Below are 23,090 nucleotides of genomic sequence, written 5' to 3'. Positions count from 1 at the left end.
CTCACAATATATTATAGAGGCCAGGCATTGATTCATTCAGCTGTATTTCAAAGTTTCAAGCATACAGTTTATTATAAGGAACTTTATTACTCTATATGTATATTGGTATATATGCAAATATATAAACATATATGCAAAATAGATAGATAGATAATAGATAAATAGACATAAAATTTAATTATCTTTAAAGCAATTCCATTTCATCTTAAGGCCTTTCTAGCAATGCTTTGCTTAGGGAAAGGGAATTACCACAGTATTAAAAGACATGTTGCCTTTTTAGTCCTAGAATACAACAGCTTGCTCCCCTCTGAGAGATATCGTAATCTCACTTCCAAAAATTCAGGTGACTGAAGGTAGTCTTGTCCAAAGTCCCTCCAATGTACTTCTGAAGCCAGGTATGATAGTATTTATTATCAGAAGAGAGTATGTTGGGTAAAATATATATTTAATCACTTTAATTTGGATGTTACATGGTAATGTTAACTAAATAGTCTAGATTGTAATGAGGGTCCTAAGATAACTGATTTCTAATCATTGAGTGCATTTATTAACAGTGGTTGTTTCAAACCATCAAAATTTAGACAAAAGTCAACCACCTACAAATCTCTCTTGGAAACAATAAATTCTATATGTTCTTATTTCTTATTTATTGCTATATTCCTGAACTTTCAACAAATTTTAAAGCAAGAAAGAAAATGATTTTCTTTTAGATAGGTGCTAAATTAACAAAATAATTCATTCCAGGTGTACATGTATGGGGTTGGGCTGTGTCTAGATTAGAAACTAGATTTCAAGCGTTGCATGATGGTAAAGTATCCTCTCTGATCAGTTACATTTGTTCTGTATAGAACAGTTCCACCAATCTACCACATCAAGAAACAAGGTAAAAATTGTGAAAAATTATTGAGTCCATTTTGAGCATTTTGGAGATTGTGAACAAGATTAACTAGAACTGTCAGTGTTTGAACTTTTGAAGTTCATGGTTCCTTGTCACTTTATACCAGCTATCTTTGGTAGAAGCTACAGCATCCGATTTTCCTCCTCGAAACTATATCACATTTTTGCATTTAACAAATTTTGCAATATCAAAAAAAAAACAAATCTACTTATAAAACAAAATACGAAGCAGAAAACATTTGATTGTTTGAAAAAAATTAAATTAGTTGCAAAATTGAACTTTTCAACTAAAAAGCAACAATGTCCATGTCAAAATTTTAACTGTTAACAGGTAGTTTGTGGCAAAGATGGCTAAATAATGAGGCAAATTTGAAATTGTGTGTGGTTCTCTGTTGAGACTGTTATTGTCTCCCAACACAGAGAGTTAACTGCTCACCTTTCTGAAATCAGGGGGAAGGCATACATAACCTTCTAAAGATAATGAAAGTCCATCTAGGTCAAATGAACATCACCAAACTCAAGAATAAATACTTTAAAATTGTGATTTTTAAAGAAGTTTTTGTAAGCTAGTAGATCAAATTTGGAGTCAAACATTAAAATGTAAATGACTATCTTGGGCTGTATTGGAAGCAAAATAAGGAGCCAGGTTCAGCTCCTGGATCTCTAGCTGCCATCAGGGGCAGGTAGACTGAGCTTGGTGCTTTAGCATGGCTTCCTAGGACAATACACTGACTGGTTCCTCCCTCTACCTGCTCCCTCATCCTGCAGCGAGCTAGCCCAGGCTTATCCACATGCCCGTTTCCGAAGACACATGAATGGAAACTGCCAGACCTCGTGTGGCCTGAGCTTGGAACTGTCACAATGTCAGATCTGCCACATCCTCCTGATCAACGGTGAGACCAGATACAAGGCGTGGATAAATTGAACCCATTGTCTCATGGGAAGAATTGCAAAGTATGATGATGGCCATTTTTGCAATTTACCACAAAGATATATAGCTTCCGTTTCATCCTCGGGATTTCTACCTTGTAGGTGGGATGGGGAAAGTAGTCTTCCACTGAAGCAGGTAGAATCTTCTTATGACTTTGATCGGCCCTAGCTACATTTTCCTGTTGACCCCTTACTCCATTAAAAAATATATATATATACACACATATATATATATATGTGTGTGTGTGTGTGTGTGTGTGTATGTGTATGTGTATATGTATATGTATATATAATATAATATATATATTATATTTACTGCATTTGTATAAATATCAAGATTATATTCTTCAGTGAAAGTGTAGTAAAAATTTTCATGGGCCTTAGGCATTGTGTGGAGTGTGCCTTTTTGATAAGTCAATGCTTATTGCAAGGGACAGAAAGAAGAGGCTTTCTAATCAAATCATCCTCATATATATTTACTTATCTACTTTCTATCTCTGTGGATTTGTCTTTTCTGACATTTTATATGAATGGAATCATATAATAAGTGGCATTTGTATCTGGTTTCTTTCATTTAGTAAAACACTTTCAAGGATCATTCATGCTATATAGCATGCATCGTCACTCCATTCACTTTTATGGCCAAATAATATCCCATTGTTTGGATATACAGCATTTTGTTTATCCATTCACCAGGAGGTGGGCATTTAGACTGTTTCTAGTTTCTCTACTCTAAATCATGTTTCTATGAACATTCATGTAAAACTTTTTGTGTAGACATGTTTTCATAGACACACACACACACACACACACACACACACACACACCTTGGAATGAAATTACTGCAACATATAATATGGTAACATTATATTTCACGGCTTGAGTAATTGCCAGACTGTTGTCCAAAATAGCTGCACCATTTTATATCCCATGTGCGGTTCATGTGGGTTCTGATTTCTCCACATCTTTACCAAGGCTTGTTATTATGTGACTTTTTGATTACAGCTATCCTACTGGGTAAACAGTGGTATCTCATTGTGGTTTTGATTTGCATTTTCATGATGGCTAACAATGCCTAGCCTCTTTTTATGTGCTTACTGCCATTTGTATATCTTCTTTGGAGAAATATCTATTTAAGTCCTCTGCCCATTTTTAATTGGGTTATTTGTATTTTTACAGATAAGTTGTAAAATATTTTTTAAATATATATTTTATATGAGAGTTCCTTATCAAATATATGATCTACAAATATTTTCTCCTATATATAGGTTGTCTTTTCATTTTCATGGTTGTGCCCTTGGAAGTACAAAAGTATTTTAAATGTTAATTGAGTCCAATTTATGTATTTTTTACTTTTGATGTAACATATTTTTTTAAATGTTACCTAATTCGAGGTCATAAAGATTTACTCCCATGTTTTCTTCTAAGAGTTTCAAAGTTTTAGCTTCTACATTTAGGTCCTGATTCATTTTGTGTTAATTTTTATATATGGTATGAGGTGGGAGTCCAATTTAATTATTTCGCAAGTAATTATCCAGTTGTACCAGAACCATTTGTTGAAAAAAACTATTCTTTCTTCCACTGAATTGTCTTGACAACTATGTCAAAATCAATTGACCATAAATGTAAGTGTTTATTTCTGGACTTTCAATTCTATTCCATTGATCTATGTGTCTATCCTTATGCCAATATCACATTGTATTGATTACTGTAATTTTATAATAGATTTTGAAATCAGGAAGTGTTAGTTGATTGACTTTGTTTTCTCTTACACAATTATTCTAGGTCTCTTGTATTTCCATATGAATTTTAGAACAACTGATCAATTTCTGCAGAAAAAGACAACTAGGATTTTGATATACAGTATCTTGAATCTGTACATTAATTTGGGGAGTATTGCCACCTTAACAATATTAACTCTTTCAATCCATGAACATAATTTCCACTTATTTAGGTCATTTTAACTTTCTTTCAATTATGTTTTATACTTTTCAATGTACAATTTTTGCACATCTCTTGTTAAATTTATTATATATGTACATATATACATATGTGTGTGTGTATATATATATACCCTACTGTATATATACACACTATATATATATATATATATATATATATATATATATATATCCTACTGTAAATGGAATTGTTTTCTTAATTTTCTTATGGAGTTTTAACTGTTTTCTTACTCCTAGCTGCTATCTAGAATCAATTATAACATCAAGACAATCCACAAGTACCTAATATATGCTAACAAATTTTATACACAATGAAATTTTCAGGCTATCATTGAGAAAACAGATAAAAAGAGGTATGATCCTTGTCTTCTAGTGTGAAATAATAAGGAAAAAGTATATATATATATATATATATATATATATATATATATATATATATATGTAGGTATGTATAAAATCTTTGTTCCTTGAGCAGAGCTCCAAACCCACCCTTGTAATTCCCTTAATGATAATAACACTAGGAACATTTTTTGTTCTAATATTTGGACTTTGACCCCAGTTCCTGCTACAAGGCGCCTAAAGCCCTTGGAATTTCCTGAGTGATGCCAGTGTCTTTTGTACTCATGAGGCGACTCTTGCTTGGTTCCTGGGTGGCTTCAGGATGGCAGCTGGTCATTGGAATGACCAAGCCATGATTAGAAGTTTGAAACTTCCTATCTTACCCCCACACTCTAGGAAGGAGAAAGGACTGGAGATTGTGTTCAAGATTGGCCATACCTCCATAATGAAGCCTCATGAAAATCCAAAAAAGTACAGCGTTCAAAGAGTTTCGTACCAGGAAAATGGAGCACCCCAACCCCTGGGAACAGGGGCTCCTGAGCTAAGGACCCTTCTGGACCCCACCCTATGTATCTTTTCATCTTGATTGTTCATCTGTATCATTTGTTATATCCTTTATACTAAACCAGTAAATGTAAGTGTTTCCCTGAGTTCTGTTGTTCATCCTAGTAAATTACTGAATCCAAGGAGGGGTTCATGGGAAGCCCAACTTACAGTCAGTCAGAAGTGCAGATGACAGACGACCTGGGACTTAGAATCGGTGTCTGAATTGGGGGAAATCTTGTGGGTCTGAGCCCTTAGCTCGTGGGACTTGATGGTGACTCCATGTCGATGGTGTCAGAATTGAATTGAATTATAGGACACCCAACTCGTGTCCCAGAGCATTAGTTGATGTGTAGAAAACCCATACCTCTGGTGTCAGAAGTTTTGTGTGTGAGTAAAGGAGAAACATAGGAGTGTTTTTCCAAACTCTTCTAGGAACTTATAAAAAAACATTTTCCATTGTAAAACACTCATGTTGAATGGCAGAGCCCCTGCTGTATAAGAAATGTTTCTGAATGGTAAGTAGATGAATGACAGAATGATTGCAATTATGATAATGATGTCTGTTTTAATGAAAAAAATGAATGGACAGCCTCTTAGTCTACCCATTAATCCTACCTCCGACTTCTGGTGTCCTCTCACTCTACATTCCAGGAATTCCAGACTATTTACATCTCCTAGACTGTCCCATTTCACTCATGGGCTACTGCATATCAAAAAATATACCTAAAACAATTTTCTGTCTCCAGCCCTAACTTCTTTATCTTTGCCGAATTCTTCCTTACCCCCTTAGATTCAGCTCAGTGTAACTGTCACTTCCTTTTAGAGGCCTTTCCAAAACTTTTAACTTTATTAGGGCCGTCTGTTGTTCTCCCATAGTCACTCCCAATCTCAGCGTGCCCCATAGGCTACAAGCTCCCTGAGGTCATGGAACAGTGTACCTTCCTTATTCAGAACAAAGGCTGGCACATAGAAAGCATTAAAAAAAATAATAATAATGACCTCAAAAATAATTAAACACAAATGAATAAAATTATCCAGAAGCAGTTGCAGCCCATGTCTTTAAGGCATTGGATTTAATCAACATTTCCCCCTCCTGTTCCTCATTTTTCCTGTTTCTTTGTTCTCCCATTTCATTTTTACTTTTTTCTTACTCACCCTTCAACCTCCTACTTTAGTTTTTATTGCCATGTGTCTCTTGTCAAACACGGTCCTTGTTTAAAGGATCTTGAAATATTCCCCATAACGTTTAAACAGTCATAAAACTATTTAAGTGACACATGATACCATATGAAACTACTCTAAAGAGGGATGGAAACCATGTTCCCAGAACCCACTCCCCATTCGCACACCACCAAAAACCCAATTGGGGTTGAAATAATGTCACACAGCTAGAAAAAAATAATTTTGGACTCACAGGATGTAGTAGTATTTTGGCATTTTAAAACTATATATAAAATAAATATGTTTTGAAATCAACCTACTAGTGTACTGTCTTCTCCTCACCAAGATATGCTCTGAATTGCATATTCAACCCAAGGTTTACTAACCCTGAGATGTGAGGCATATCACTTCACCTCTCTGTCTTCTAGCAATGACATGTGAACACTAACATCCCTGCATCCATCTGTCCCAATATATGGACGGAATGGAATGTAAAAGACACATAAGCTGTCTGTCCCTGTTTCTGGCATGTTGAGTATGCACAATAAATTAGTTCTAGTCTCCATCCTCCCCACTTTCTATGCAGACATTGCTATCATCCCCTGTTAAATGCCTCACTGAGATACAAGCCCTATTTTTGAGTAAGTACATGGTTGATAGTCATTTTGGACCATTTATCAATTTAAAAATGAAGCATACTACAAGAAAAACAAAAATACTCACAAATCGATTTCTTATGTTCCTTTTTTTGCTATTTCTATAACGGTTATTGAAATCCACGTGAAGAAATTATGACTTTCTCTTGGGACTGCCTCTGGTTACCCCACAATATACGTACCTCCCTTTAGAATGTCAGTGTTCATTGACACTGCCATATTTTGCTCAAAGAGTTAAGTATTTTCCAAAACTCTGCAAGCCATTTCCCCTATAAATTATTCTTATTAATGTTTCTATACTAAAATGCCTACATGTTGCATTTCTTTAGTGCGGGGGGCAATTTCAATATTTCAAAGACCCCTATAAATCAAGCATAGTGTTGTAAAAATGAAGCAATTTGGCTGGAAATCCAAAGACATGGTTCCTGTCTAACATTTGCATCAGAAAGTCAGCCAAGCTTCTGAGTGCATTAGTCCATGGAAACAAGAGTCCTCTTATGATAAACAAGGGCTCTGGGAGATGGTGTTATCACAAAGAGGATTATTTATGCTAGTTTGAGAAACAAGAAAAGGGGGGAAATGTAATCCCCTTCAGGTCTTGAGGCTGCTGATCAAATAAAAATTTCAAAGTAAAATTTTTGAAAATTGGCTCTGAGAGTGCTTATGGTTTTAGTCAGAAAATAAGTGGGCAGAGGGACTTGGGGGATGCTAAAATATGAACACAAAATGGGTTGATGTTAATTCTCTTGAAGCAGGATTTTAATTCTCTTAAATATCCGAAGATACACTTACTGCACTTCAGACCTCACTGGAAATAAAATAATCTCTGCGGAGGAAAAACAGTAAAATAGAACACACAGACCTCATACAGAAACACTATTTAATGTGGTTCAAGAATTTTTTTTTCTGGTTCTTCTATTCAAGACAAGGAGAATTTCTAATATATACAGAAAAAGCATGATTTTCACTCCTACCGTAAACGTATAAAGCAAATGGGCATGTTATTAGGATACACAGGAAATAGTGAGGGGAGCAAATAAACAAACCTTTTATATAAACCAGGATACACATTAACTGAAGTGGCCATGGCTACCTGTGACCACATTTCATAACTTGGAAAAGCCTAAATCGTTTGAGAAACCACACCATAATGGTAAAACACATCAAAATTGCAGTCTGTCCGCCATGGCTTCGAATCCCAGCACTGTCTGCCATTTACAAGCTCTGGAAAAGACATGTGGAAAAGATGTGTGCGTGTGTGTGTGTGTTCCTGCCTCAGTTTCTGCATCTTTAAATGAAAGTAACGCATATTGAACACCCGTATTGCATTACACAGTCCATCCTTTTAGTATGACAAACTATCACTTTACTGTAATGTCAGACACATATTAGGCACTCATTCAACATACTATACATTAATCTAATATAATACAATAGTTGCTTCAAATGATTTGCAGATTACAATTAATTGAATCAACTTTAAAATAATTTAATTCAAGCTACATTAAATGAGTAATGAAATAGGTTCAAAAGAGATCAAGAGTCTGAAAGCACAATTCTATGTCTAAAATACTCTTTCATTCTAAGCAGTTTGTTTATCAGGAAAATTCCTGGGTACCCAAGCGAAAGGGAGCCCTTGATGTGTAGCCACAGTAAAACAGATGAGCAGATGCTCTGTGCAGGTTAGAGGTGTCGGGAGAGGAGATGACAGGTCTGCAGAAACACTCTTGTATATTCTCCCTTATGGTGATAAACAATAAGGACCTAATGTCAAGTGGAAAATCCACCCCATCAAGCAATTGTCTTCATTACTTAACACCAAACAAATGAATCTGAAGGATGTTTACCATTGAATTGGCCACCTGCTGTGCTGCCATTGTGCTGTGGGGACTCAGATTAGAAACCCTCTTCCATTCTGTGTCTCTGCAGTTTTATATCAGAGGTTATAGCCTAAAGGATAGATACAATCTCTTACTCTGAGATAAGAACACCCAAACTAACAAGGGATGCTGGCTCAAGGGAGGAGATCTAGGTTCAATACCAGACAAGCATGGAGATAATAAAGAATATAATTTTTAGAACACAATGAAAAGATGAATGGAAAGCACTTAACCCATTGTAAGTTCTTAGGGAATATCAGTTAATGTTTTATAGATTAGTACTTGTGATAATAGTATCAATTCTTATAGTTATATGTACATATTATTATTTTTAATATTACGTCTAATGGAAGTTTTATAGTTACATGAATATATTATTATTTTTAATATTATGTCTAACAGAAGTTTCAGTCAACATGCCCAAGAAATAAGAACAATGATAATTAGGATCAAATGTCAGAGATCAAGGATATTGAGAAAAACTGGACAATGAGACCCAAGAAGGGGATCAGGACAGTGTTAGTAAATCATGACAGAGAACTTCCAGAATTTACTTAATACATGTTAGCCAAGGAGTAGAAAAGCAGTTGGATTATGCCAAAGGAGCAAGAATGTGACAAACATGGTCCTGGTAACCCATTTCTGCATCCCTGTTCCTCATTTCAACTTTCAACTGCCTGTGTCCCTCTGAGACCTTTCCTACCTACAGGTGGTTATTGTCATTTCCAAGGCCATTTTACCACCTCTGTCAAAAAAGCTTTGTCCCATGTCCCAAACTACCAAAATCCTGTTTTGTGATTTCTAAAATGACAGCTAATAAATATCATAATGCTGCCTATGTTAAGGAGATATTTTTAAAGTGTCTGGCTTCCTTCTTCACTGAGGATATAGATTCATTTCTCATAGTATTTCGGGGGAGCCACAGTTTGTCATGGACTGAAATGTAACCCCTCAAAATGAATACATTGAAGCCCTAAGCCCCAACATGACTCTTTTTGGAGAGAGGGCCTTTAACCTTTAGTTAAGGTTAAATGAGGTCACAAGGCTGGGGCCCAATTTGCTAGGAGTAATGTCCTTATAAGAAGAGATCTCTCTCTCTCTCTCTCTCTCTCTCTCTCTCTCTCTCTCTCTCTCTCTCCCTCCCTCCCTCCCTCTCCCTCTTTCCATGTGCACATAAGAATAAAGGCCACGTGAGGATGCAGTAAATGGCAGCTGTTTGCACACTAAAGAGAGGCCAAAACAGATGCCAAACATATTGGCACTTTGATATTAAACTTACAGATTATGGTACCATGAAAAAACTAATTTCTGTTGTTTAAGCAAGCCAGTCTGTGGTATTCTTCCATGGCAGATTGAGCAGACTAATACACAGCCTTACCAAGAGTACAAGATAAATATACCATACTGTTTTGTGCATTTTATAAACTACTAAAATTAATCTTATAAAGTCTAACTCCATTTTTTTCATCAACATAGTTAGATGTTTTGCATAATGCTGCACACTAGAAAATTAATATAGTACATGGCTCACTGAGTGTTTATTACTGGAATATTGACGGATAACCAAGGAGAGAAAAATTTCCAAAGGCTACTTAGACGAGGATTCTGAATTTATTCATCGATTTTGGCTGTGTGGGGGCATTCACAGGACAAGAAGGAATCTACAGAGGTGATGACTATAACACGAGATGCTGAGGTCATATGATTCTTTTTGTTGTTGTTGCTGTTAACCGATTAATTCCACCAAAGAAATCAACTGAGATTCTCTTTTTAAGTCATGATGCTTGACATACAGGAACATCTTCTATTTTCATATTCTAGGTTCTCAGTGACAATATTTATTGCCTCCAACCCAAACCTCCCTACTACCCTCCAAAGTTATCTACCATGGAAGCCTATAGGTAACCTTTCTGTAAGGGGGGCTGGGGGGTGTTGATAAGGTTAAAGAAGAGTGTGAATACCAGTGGAATCCAATTCAGTCTTTCATAAGTGAAAAAAAGAAAAAAGCGAAAAATGTAAAAGATAAGAACTCTGCAATAAAATTAGATGGCTGATGGAAAATGTTTAATGCCTCATAGGAGAACTTAAGATTATTTTTAAATACTTGAGACTGCTTAGAAATTTCCCCCCACAAATGGGGGTGAGGGGGTAAGGACAGTAATGATGTACTGCTGAATATGTCACATTCATGCCTGGGGACATTCCCTTGTATTGATGTTGTTCCCGGCCCTAAAGCATTTGTCCTCTCACCTAACTTCTCATTTTCCTAGAGAGAAAGCTCAAGAAACACTGTGTAAGCAATCCTTCCAAACATACATTTATCCGGAGTAATTTTTAAACTTTTCATGGCTTATGGACATCTGACCTCAAAGTTTTGGCAAATTGATAGGCTTGGTCCAATCTTCTTGCTCCCACATTTTTTATTATCTTGTCATCCTCACATTTTCAGGGTTGAATATGGTTTGCATGCAAATTTACATTATTTGTGTTCCCAGGGTTGTTCTCTCAAATTGAAAATTCAACTAAAAGTGATGGTGTAAAAACAAACGGAGATTTCAATACCCAGGGCATTCTAGGAGATCTTTTGAGACCTATGCAATCAGGTAACTGAAAACAAATGATGCTTTTTCTTTATCCCCAAGGACTTAATTCTAGCTACTACTTTCAATGATTTAATTTATTCCTTCTCTGTCATCTCCTACAAGATTGCCTCCAAAACACATGCTTGCCAATGGCACATGAACGCCGTAGCTGCTGATTTTCTTAAGGGTTTGCAAAACAACATTAAGTAGCTATTTTTCTCATTCTCTGTTATAGCTGAAAATCTATTGTGGTACTGCCTTGAGTGCAATCATCCTTCCTCCTCAATCTACACATTTAAGTGACTTTTGACAAGTAACCTCTTCTCTATGAATTTCAACTACATTATCCATTGAATACTGGCAATAGAATCACCCTTAGAGAACTGTAGCAATGACATATATGTGATGCAAATTGCTAATCATTCCCTCATATCCATTGTTCTTTCTTCCTTTAAATAATTAAGCCTCTGGGTTTCAACTGAGCACATAGCCTCCTGGTTAAAGACTATGGATCCCAGACCCCATTGCAACTAGCAAAGACCCTTGACTAAGTTCTGGCCAGTGAATTGTGATGGGAGTGATGTGTTAAACTCCTGGATGGTGTCCTTAAAAGGAAGTTTTTGTTCTCTCTGTCCTCGTTCCTCTTTCCCAAAGGCTGGGATGGGGACATTGAGGTGGTGAACAAACTTTATCCTGCAGACAAGGAAACATCTCAGGGAATGATAGCGAAACATGAGAAAATGAATGTGGGTACCTAAGAAATCTCATGGAGCTAAGACCCTGACCTACTTATTTTAGTGAAATTTTACATTAGGAAGAAAATACCCTTTTTCCTTGCTGAAACAGTCAAGCCAAAATCTTCAATCACCCAATGTATAAAGCATGCTGTACAGACACCATACGTAGGCATGATATTTCCTAAACACAGAAATTGCTTGCATATTAGAGTCATGCGAATATCCAGCACAAGAATCTAAACTTAAAAGTCACCAGGGTGCTACACACTCGTATGTGTTGTTTGTGAGTCAGGAGTAACTGTACCATTTTATAGATGATAACACAAATGAAGGTTAAGTAACTTTCTCACTATCACTGTGAAGCAATTGTTAAATTAAATACAGAGAGGTGGAGAAGGAGGGGGAGAAGGAGGGAGGGAGGGAGAGAGAGAGAGAGAGAGAGAGAGAGAGAGAGAGAGAGAGAGAGAGAGAAAGCTCCAACAGAAAATATTTCATGTGTCTATTCTTGGGATGATGATATACTTAATGGAGCGGTATATAAGTACTGCATATTGAAAAGAAGGGCTTTTTTTCTTTTTGGTTCATTCACTGAGAACAGGAGCCAACTAGAATTGCTGAGCACCTACTATGTGTCTCTTATTGCACTAGGTACAGAAAGTAACAAAATAGCATTAAAAATCACTACCTCTAGCCCTCAAAACCAGGTCTCAAAACCATGTTCTATGTAAAGGGAGGTAAAGAATATACACACGAATGCTCAATTGTATGTGTTTGGGGGAGGGACAGAAAAATGACTGCAAACTAAATAAATATCCCCCAAATGGTCTCCCTATCAATTTTACCTAAATTAAATAAAGGCAAATGATGAAGTTCAATGATCTGCAATACGATGATGGTGTGAAAACTCCTCTCTCCATAAGCATATTTATTTCTAGCTTCACGAGAATGATGAACTACCTATTCATAAAAATAGTCTAGTAAAGAAAAAGCAATAGACCATGAGCTGGAATTAGCATAGATTTCCAAAGAAACAAATCATGCCAGAAAATATGACTCTTTTTGTCATGCCATTTGAAGATAAGTCGATTAAGGAAGCATTGCAGAAGTATTGGATTATATTTGATTTATTCAGGCCCAAGTTAGTGTCTCAGGAAAACGTGCTCTCGTATTAGGCAAAATTGCTATAGGTGTTGGATGAGCACTGTCAAATAGATTGCATACTAACTGAAGGGTTATAAAACAAAGAGTAATCATAAACTGCCTGGCATGTAGATGAAAATGCCCCAACTACAAAAGTTTATGAAACAGACATAACCCAAAAAGTGATGACCGTGCCAGATATATTTTTATAAAACTAAATACAGAAAATCGTAATTCTCTTGTAGTAAGTGGGAGGGCAGAAATGTCAGAGCAATAGTCTGAGGGATTTTCCTTTACCTACCTAGTATTTGGGTTGCTTTAAAGTACATCTACACGTAATATACATCAGATGTTAGTTTGGCTATTCATTTAACAAAATACTAAGTGTTCACTCTGTGGAAGGCTTTAAAGAAGTAGAAAGAAAGGAGTTTACAATTATTTGGTACCAAAAATATACCATGCTTTGAGCTAGTAGCTGTCCATAATTGCTCCTCTTTCAAGAAAATGGCGTAGTTCTATGCTGAAGAGCCTTGTCTCACACGGCAGCTGTTTGCCCTTGGCCAACTTATATACCTTCTCTGTTTCCCAGTTTTTTCATAGGGTTGCAGCAAGGATTAAGTATGTTAATATATGCAAAGTGTTTACATACCATTATCTTAGTCTCACAACAACTCTAAGAGGTAGGTAGCAAATAAAGCTTGTGCCTTAGCATCTATGAGACCTGAAGTCAAATCTTGGTCTGCTAGTTTCTATTCTGTGACCTGAAGCTAGTTTGTTCACCTCTTGCCACTTTAGTTTTTTGTAATCAAATGGAGGACCATACCTATCTTTTGAGATGGCTTTAAGGATGAAAGGTAATGAATTCAATTTGCCTATCACCATGCCAGGAGAAACAAAAATTCTCATTCAATGGAAGCTGTTATTGTTAAGAAAATTACATTGCCCTTTGAGCTCACTGCTTTAATTTCAAATTCCAATGGTTGTTCAGAAGCTATTTACATTTTTTTAATAAAAAATTCTGATTATATGTTCATAATCTTTCATGATTAAAAGCATATACATCCATAATCCCAAGGCCCAACAAACTTATATCCCTAAACCCCTGAGCAAGTTTTTCTTCTATATTACCTTTTGTGCTGCCCTATTTATTAGAGACATACCAGATGTTTGAGGGGTGGAGGGGTCAGTTAAACTACTGTTTAATGTCAGACATGGTAAATTACTTATCCTACACAAACATGTTCTTAACATTTAGAAGCATTTTGCATAGCTGTTGCTTTCTTAAAACCAAAGATAAAAATATTTGAGATACTAGAGTTTTGATGTATGATTTTTATAATATTAATTTAGAAATAATACCTATTTTTACATATTAAGTATTAACTTGTTTTGGTTTGAGGTTTATAATTCATTTCAAAGATCATTTTATTCTATATAAATTCCATCTATCTTTAATATAATTAGAAGCAATTAACATTTATTGAGGACCTACTGTGTGCTAGGCCCTGGGAATAAAAATACAAAATTGGCATAACCCTTGCTCTCTAAGAATTCAAAATCTATTGGCAAATAGAGACAAATTAGAGACTGTAATTATCATTAGAGCAGAGTTATTATATATTTGGTTCCATTTCTAAAAGCGTTCATAACTATTAGTAATTATTATTATAAGACCAAGATTAATTCTACTGATCTTTGACTTGAAGTTGAGTAAGAGGGTATGCTGTTGAACCTAGGACACTATAGGATTTTTCTGTCAATGAAAAATTATTTAGGTTGGAAGAAAATTTGGGTATTTTCCTGAACCTAGCTACAATAAAAATATATAAAAATGGAGGGACTCACTGTAAAGTAAACTGAGATGTATTGGGGAAAAATGTAAAATATCTCACATGGTGAATGTGTTTGGCATCAAACAGATGCTCTATAAATATTTATTGAATAAAATTATCTACCATGTTTATTGATCAGAGTGAGGTATTTGAAAACAGATAATGAATATAGGAAAGTAAATGAAAAAGCAACCACAAATGTCATCCAGCCTCCTGTTTAAAAGAATAAAAGAAAAAAAATAGAAGGGTGCTCCCTTTCTTTTCTATACCACAGACCGAGTGCCCCAAGTGTTGGATGAAATAATAACTGTTATGTTGATTTGAAAAATGAAGGTTGAGATGTAAAGGTCAAGATGGCACTCTACCTATCTCATAATTTCCATGTATTACACCAGAAAACTTTCATATGCATTATTTCTTGTGATCATGTCAAAACATATTTCAGGAATGTAGAGCAGTTCTTGTATTACTTTTTAAAAAATGGGAAATCTAACACTCAGGAAAAGAGTTTTTACAATGTCATATTACTTGCAACTGGCAGCGTAAAGTGTAAGGTTCAAGTCTTCTGACTCCATACTGCAATTATTCAGTGGGAATATGTAGGTCATTTTTGTCCTCTTTAACTCCAAGGCCACTTATACTCTTTCTAACACGCTCTATCTGCCTTATGTTCTAGACAATTCCAATATATTTGTGTAGATTATTCTCCCCCCTCTTGGCTCTCAGTTCTTTGTTCACCTATTCTCCAGTGTTGATGCCAACTCACTATCACTCTATTCCAAGGTTCCACCTCAACTTTGTCATTTCCAACTATGGTTATTGTTCTGAATCTTTATTCTGAGCATACCCTACTTTGACCAGCATCTCCTTTCTTTCCAGCTTACTCAATCTAGTAGTCCAACTCTGCCAATCCTTCTGTAGCACCATGACCTAAAATCCATTGATCCTACTCCCTCTCTTTTTCATCTTAAAGTGGTCAATAATTCCAGTCACTATCTTCTCTATACCCTGAAACCTCTTGTCTCTCTCTTCTTTGATTGTGCTGTTACATTGATCTAAAAAGTAATGGTGAAGGATGTTAAGGATTTACAATACCCCATTGGCCCAGAGAGCCAAGAAAATACAATTCCATCTTGCCAACATGCTGAGAAGTGTGTGACACAATCCTCATTTTATATGAGAGAACACTGATTCTCATAGGGTGAAGTGACTTGCCCAGAGTGATGGTTAACTTTCTGTGGCAACTTGACTGGGCTAAGAGATGCCCAAAGGGCTAGGGAAACATGACTCCTGGGTGGGTCTGTGAGGGTGTTTCTGGAAGAGACTAGCATTGGATTGGCTGACTCAGTAAGAAGATCATGTCCAGCAATGTGGATAGGCATCACCCAATCCATGGAGGGCCAGCATAGGACAGAAAGGCAGGGGGAGGACAAATTTGCTCTCTGACTTATGCTGGGACATCCACTTTCTCCTGCCCTAAGACACTGGTGCTCCTGGTTCTTGTGTCTTCAGTTTGAACTAGAACTACCATCTCCCCTGAGCCCCCAGCTTGTAGACAGCAGATTGCAAGACTTTGAGCCTCCATAATCACACAAGCCAATCCCTCACAATAAACCTCTCTCTCTCTCTCTCTCTCTCTCTCTCTATATATATATATATATATATATATATATATATATATATATATATATATATCTCACTATATCTATATTTAATCTATAGCTATAACTATATTTATTTAGATATATCCTATTGGTTCTATTTCTCTGGAGAACACTAATACATACAATATCAAAACAAATAAAGCACAGAGTCATAACTTAAACCCAGCTTCCCTAATGAGACAAAACTTGGTGGAAAGACTACCATTTTAGGAATCCAGAAACCCCTACCTTGCAATTCAAAAAAAACTCTTCGAATTAGTTTAATAGATTCAAAGCACTTAGAAAAATAACTGGCAGCTAATAAGGACTATATACATACTAGCTCTGCTGAAATTATTAAAGATAATGTAGTTTTACCTATTTGTTTGTTCATAGAGAAGACACAAATTCAACATCTTTGATTTAGAGATTACTGTGTTAGGCTCTTCAAATTGAAAACAGTACACTGCATGGTGAGAATGACTGATAAGAGCAATTATAAAACAATGTGGCAAGTATGCTAACAAGATGCAAACAAGACTAAGGGGTGGGGGGTGGGGGTGGTACCTAACCCAACCAAGGGTAGAGGGGAGCCAGTCAGGGAAGCTTTCAGAAAAACCTAGCAGAGAACCTGGCACAATGTAAGAAACCAATAAATGATAAGTAAGTAGTAAATGTTATTACTGTTATACTTGCTCCTTCCTGGATTTTTAAGCTTATTGAACTTTTATGTAAATCTAGCCCGATTCCCATCACTCACTTTTAGAGCAGCTCAGCAAAATATGTCCTTTGCTGTAATTCTCTATATGCATTTGAGATAAACAGAGAACAGGGGAAGGAGAAGAGGGCAGGAGAAAAAGACAAGAAAGGCAGGATGGTGAGTAATTCTTCAGAGCATCCCCTAGTGACAGGTTGTTCAATTCAGAGTTCCTTTGAGTAAAAGCTCATATAAATAACCTAAATATTAAAACAGAATAGTACAGTTGAGATTCATTATAGGGATACAGAAATTTCTTAGAATACAAGGACTGAAGTAAAGTTATGTCCAGACTTCAAAAAAAAAAAAAGCACAGAAATTTAGCAACTGAGGCCACTCTTCACCTCTTTAGGGCCCCATGGTCTATTTCATATTAGGTAGTCACCCAACTCACTTCTCTCCCCAAAAGTTGCCTCTGCTTATTTTATTGTATTGCCTTATTACAAACAATACATGACCAACAACTACAACTCTATGTACTGCACTCTGGGTCTCCGGGCCAGCCTTTGAATGCTTATTGTCTCAATATCTCTAGGCTAAATTTTTCAAGAGGAAACTTTTCACATTCCTAGTAAAAAGCTGGGCATGGTGATAAAAATAGCAAAATAAGAGAGGGTCGCTACACACAAAACATTCAATGTTTATTGTAAAAGAGTTGCCCCAAAATTATTCACTCATATTAATTTTTTCTTTCTTTCAATAAGTATTGATTGAGTATCCACTAGGAAACTAGCAGTGTACTGTATGCAGAGGATACCATCATAAACAGAAACAATCATAGTCTCTGTTCTTAGCAAACTACTGATGTTTACTGTTTAGAAGTGCGTCAGACTTTAATCAAGCAATCACACAAACATGAATAGGTATTAGAACACAAGTTGTAAAGGAGAAGTTCATAGCACTGTAAATGCATCTAACACACTTGATCTTGTCAAGGAAATTAGGAAGATTTTATTGAACATGGGATTAGAGGTGTGATGATGAAATGTGACAACTTGGCAAGGATAGGGTGTCCAGCTATTCAGCCAAATATGAGCCTACATGTCACTGTGAGGGTATTTTGTACATGTCCTAACATCTATAATCTGCTGATTCAAAGAAAAGGAGATTACCCTCCACAAAGTGCATGGGTCTCGTCTAGTCAGTTGAACACCTAAGAGTCAAAACTGAGGCTTCCAAGAGAATAAGAAATTGTGTCTCAAGCCTCACATAGAAATACTGCCTGAGTTTCTATCCTGATGGCCAGCCCTACAGATTTTAGACTCAAGACTGCAGCCTCAACACTGCTTGAGTTTCCAGCCTTCCCTATGAATTTCACAATTGCCAGTCCCCATGATTGTGTAAGCCACTTCATATATATATGTGTATACATATATACATCCCCCCCCCCATGGAGAATCCTGACAAGTGATACAAGGAACAAAAAATAATTTTGCAGTCAAACCAGTAAGGGTTTATTGTAGTTTGAAGATTTAGGGGGAAAGATATAGAGAAAAATTGCCAGGTTCCAGAAATTTAAAAAGTAATATCAACAGAATTTGGTGATGAATTGGATGTGGAGGGAGCGTAGGAATGAGTGGGTTAAGTGAAAACGTGGAATTTCTGGTTAAGCCTAATTGGATTAGTGACACTTTTCAAAATAAGTCTTCTTTGATTTGAAAGATTCCTCCAAGATTTTCTAGAGAAGAGATATAGACAAGATAATAGACTATATCGGTCTGGAATTCAGAGAAAAAGTGTGGGCCAAAGATATAATTTGTGTGCCATCTGGATGCAGCAGTGACTGACAGCGTTGGTGTGCAAGAGGTAACCTGGGCAGAGAATCCAGAAGGAGAAAGAAAGGGGCCCAGGATCAAGCTGAGAACCTTTTCAACAATGACAGGTCTTGGGTCCTGTGCCATTCCTGGTTCAAACAGGGCACACCACAAAAAAGCCTAGGCCTCTTTCCCAGATTTTATGCTAAGGTAAAAGAAGTTTTAGCTAAAAGGGTGAAAACTGAGCTTGTTAGGCAAAATTGCTAACACTAACCAACTTTATTGAGTTTCCAATATATATTGTTCTCCCCAAAGATACTTACACAATTGTGTAAGGCAATTCCTTAAAAAAAAGGTATCTATGCATATATTTATATTTCTCTGGAGAATCCTGACAACTCCATGGTTTCCTCTTCCATGAAACCCTCCCACCTCCTATCTGCCTCTCTCAGCAGACTTTTTGTACCATGAGGGCAGTAACTGCAGCATTCATCTCAATCTCCCCACTATTCATCGGACATATACTAGATGCTCAATAACTATTATGAAAATAATAAGTACATGAAACCTCAGAAGTGTATTATTTATTTGATCACAGCTATTATCACCAGTTTCACCAAAGTACAACTATTTCAGCAGTCCTTAAAATCCCACTTCCAAGCCATTTTCTAAAAGACATTTAGACAAAGTACGAAGAGCCTTAAACCTACATTTAACCTATGTATTTTTTCCTCCATAATGTGTTTACGTTAGTGATAACATTTTAATCAGTGTTTTAAACATCATTTGCTCCATCTCAGTGGTCCATCTCAGTGATCCATCTCAGGCAATCGGAGACCTTGTGTGATAGCTCAGGTTCATCAGGAAGCCAGAACCCAGAAGTCTGGCAATAATTACAGAAAAGAAGTTGCACTCTAAGCATTGTGCCAACTTATCACCCTCCAGGAAGAGAAGGTACTTTGAAGGCTTTTATTCTGTCCATGGCCACTGAGGTCTGTATTAAACATTTTATAGAAATGCCCCAAAATGACCTCCTCTAACAACTTTTCCTAAATTGGTCAGGTCCCATGTGTTCAAAATAAGAATTGTACATTCTACATCTCTATTCAACGTTACTGAAAATCCTCTATTGAAAGTACATCAATGGTTTTATAAATACACATGGAGAGAAAAGTAGAAAATGCATTTTCTAAGAAAAACAAATTAAAGAGTGTCTTCCTTGGGGTTTTTTTTTCCCTGTTTTTTGTGGGTTTTTTTTGGCTGCTGTTTTGTTTTTGGGTACTATTTATTTATTTATTTATTTAAAGACAGAATCAGCTTTGATGTGATGGGTACACTGAACATGTCAGGCAGAATGTTATCAAAAGAAATAATTTGAAGCCATCCCTGGGGGAATATATATTTTGATGTCCGACTGTCCTTGTCTTACATGAAAGTATTTGGTTTAGACAAAAATTTACTTTGAAATGACAAACACACAGAATTAATGTAAAAACAACAAATCTAAGCCTTGGAATCGGGAACTTTGAACTCTGATTAAAGTCAGTTCACACAACCTGACCATACATTGCTTTTTAAAGAAACCCCAATTTGTAAACCAGGAATAAAATTGTGTCACTAGGTCCTCTGAGAAAATGGCAAAACTGGACGTTGAATCTCAAATATCCTTTTGTCCCTAGAAAACCACTAAAATCCATTGCTACAGCAAAGATATGTCCTCATCGCTTGATGAAAAATTTTAAGCAAGTTTCTCTCTCTCTCTCTCTCTCTCTCTCTCTCTCTCTCTCTCTCTCTCCACACACACACACACACACACACACACACACACACACACACACACTCTCCCTCTCTCTCCTTTAACAAAGCAATTGACAAGAAAATGAAAACAAAACAATTCTTATTGGAGACCTGAGATAATTGGCAACCCAGAACTATGTTTTTCCCATATTTCTGTTTTGCCTGAAGCTAACTCCAACTGTGAGTAAGGACCCCTGTGCAGGCTAAAGAAACCCAGTCCTTTCTGATTATAATCAAACAACCACACTATTTCATATGTGAGACTTTAGCAGTCACTGGGTCACAAATATGTCCTTTGAGTGAATGACACCATCTAAATCCCAGACAGGTTTCCCACCTGATATGATACCCACAGATACAGATGAGGCAGTGTCTTAATCTCAGCCCCGTGGCTCTGCCCAGGGAAGTTGGAGCTGGGGCCACCTGCCCAGAGGAAAAATGCTGTGGAAAAAGAACTTTCCTCTCTCCTGTCTTTCTGTTCTCTCTTTTGTTTCCAAGCGAATTCCTGTGGGTCCCTGTTCAGCCTGGAGGCATTTGTCTGACAAGAGGAAGCACATCCTCAAAAGGGAGAAACAGTGAAACAAACCACCCTTTTGCCCCCGGGGGATTCCAGGAGGATATTAGGGAACTAACTGGGGGTTGGGGGGAAAGAGGGGGAGCTCCCAGCTATGTGCACAGTCACTTGATAAGCTCCTGCAGGCAGACCACCAGGAAACAAACAGAAGCAGGGGAGGTGGTGAGCAAGCCAAGGGACCTGAGGGAAGACAGAAAGGAGCGAGCGCTGTGGGCCTAGGAGAGGAGGGGGCTGGGCTGCGGTTCCTAGTCACTGCATTTCTTTTTAAAGGAAAAGAAAAGGGGCCAATGCACAGGATAAGGAACCCCACTTAATGTTTGCTTATTCCTCGTTTTGGTTTTGCATTTATTTTATGTCTCTATATAGCAGAGAGGGTCAGCCCATCTGCACCTTAACAGTTCCTACACTTTCAACTCGGCATAAACCATGCCAGCTTTCTCCCCGGACACGGAAAGTCCAAAACATTCCCATTTGACAAAGCTCCTGATATAATATACAAAGAAATAACAAAATAGGGTTATGAAACTAGGGCTCTATTTCCAATGCTCCCTTTTAAAAATCAAAGGGATGTAATGAGTACCTCTTCCAATATTATCTAAGTGAACACAGACCAGGACTGTGTTCTGATGTGTATGTGTAACTCTATTTGCAAATAATTCCCAAGCAGAGAAAAGGAAATGGGTAAATTAGGCGTCCTGGCTTCCTGCTCCAGGACACCTGCCTCCACCCCTCATTTCCATTACTGAGCCCCACCCGGAGAGGCTCACCAGCCAGTCAAAGAATGGCCCCTGTGGAGGTTGGTGGGGAGGGGATCACCCCAGGACCATCCCTAGATGACCAGTTGATGAGTGATGGCCCTTGATATTGCTCAATGTCAGGAAGAACCTGCTTCTGAAAGCTGCCCATCACCCTCCAACTGAGAAAGTCACTTTGCAGTAAACTTGTCATCTCAAAAGGCAGGGGTCCTTACTGGATAAGACCGGTTACATTAGGAGAATTTGAAAACCATCCCCAAATGTTGCCCTTCAGCTTGCAGAGTTGAATTAATTACAACAAGGCCCACTCACAAATGTAAATGCACACGCGATCATGCGTTGCGAAGGTGATATGGAAAATCGAGATACCTGCACGTCTATTGACCTGTGTCGCCCACGGTGTGCTGAGTCCGGCTGGCAGAGGCTGCTGAGAACGGTGGTGCGTTCTGGAGACTCACTGCCTGGGTACCGAATCCCACTCCACCACTTGCTATTTATATTCCATCACTTTGTGTCTTCGTTTTCTCAACTGTAAAAGAGATAAATATACCACTTACTGATTAGGGTTGTCAGGAGGATAAAATGATTGAGTTCATGTGAAAGTATCTAGGATGCCAGGTACATAATGAGCATTTACTAAGAGTTAGCTGTTAATACTGCTAATCCACGCCTCTCCATAACTTTAGGCAGTATCTATTTTTATTCAATATTCAGAATTTAACTGAGACTTAGGTCAGTTAAGCAAGTTGCCTACATCACGTAATGTATAAAAAAGGCAGGTAGATGTTCAAACTCAAGTTAGTTTGTAAGATTTGAATGTATGCTACATCAATTCTCATTTACTTTCTCACATTACTGACACCCCCAAAGAAGAAGCTGGAAGGGCTGCAAAAACTGAAGTAGAAAAATGCAATGCACAGCATTTTTCACTTTTTTGTTTTTGTTTCTAGCAGACAGGAATATAGAAAGCTGAACACTTTATTTTATGTTCTCTATATCAGCTCCTTTTTTTGTCTCCTCTGTCTCTTTATCTTTCTTCCCCCTCTTTCTCTGTCTAATGATAAAATGATCTGACATAAGACAAAATGCAAATTATGTGCTATTGCCTTAAATTGTTCCAGTTCATTTAGCTCACCATGAGCATTCATT

This window comes from Rhinolophus sinicus, linkage group LG02 (genome assembly GCF_036562045.2).
Source record: "Rhinolophus sinicus isolate RSC01 linkage group LG02, ASM3656204v1, whole genome shotgun sequence".
NCBI lineage: Eukaryota > Metazoa > Chordata > Mammalia > Chiroptera > Rhinolophidae > Rhinolophus > Rhinolophus sinicus.
Note: the sequence above shows the minus strand (reverse complement) of the source record.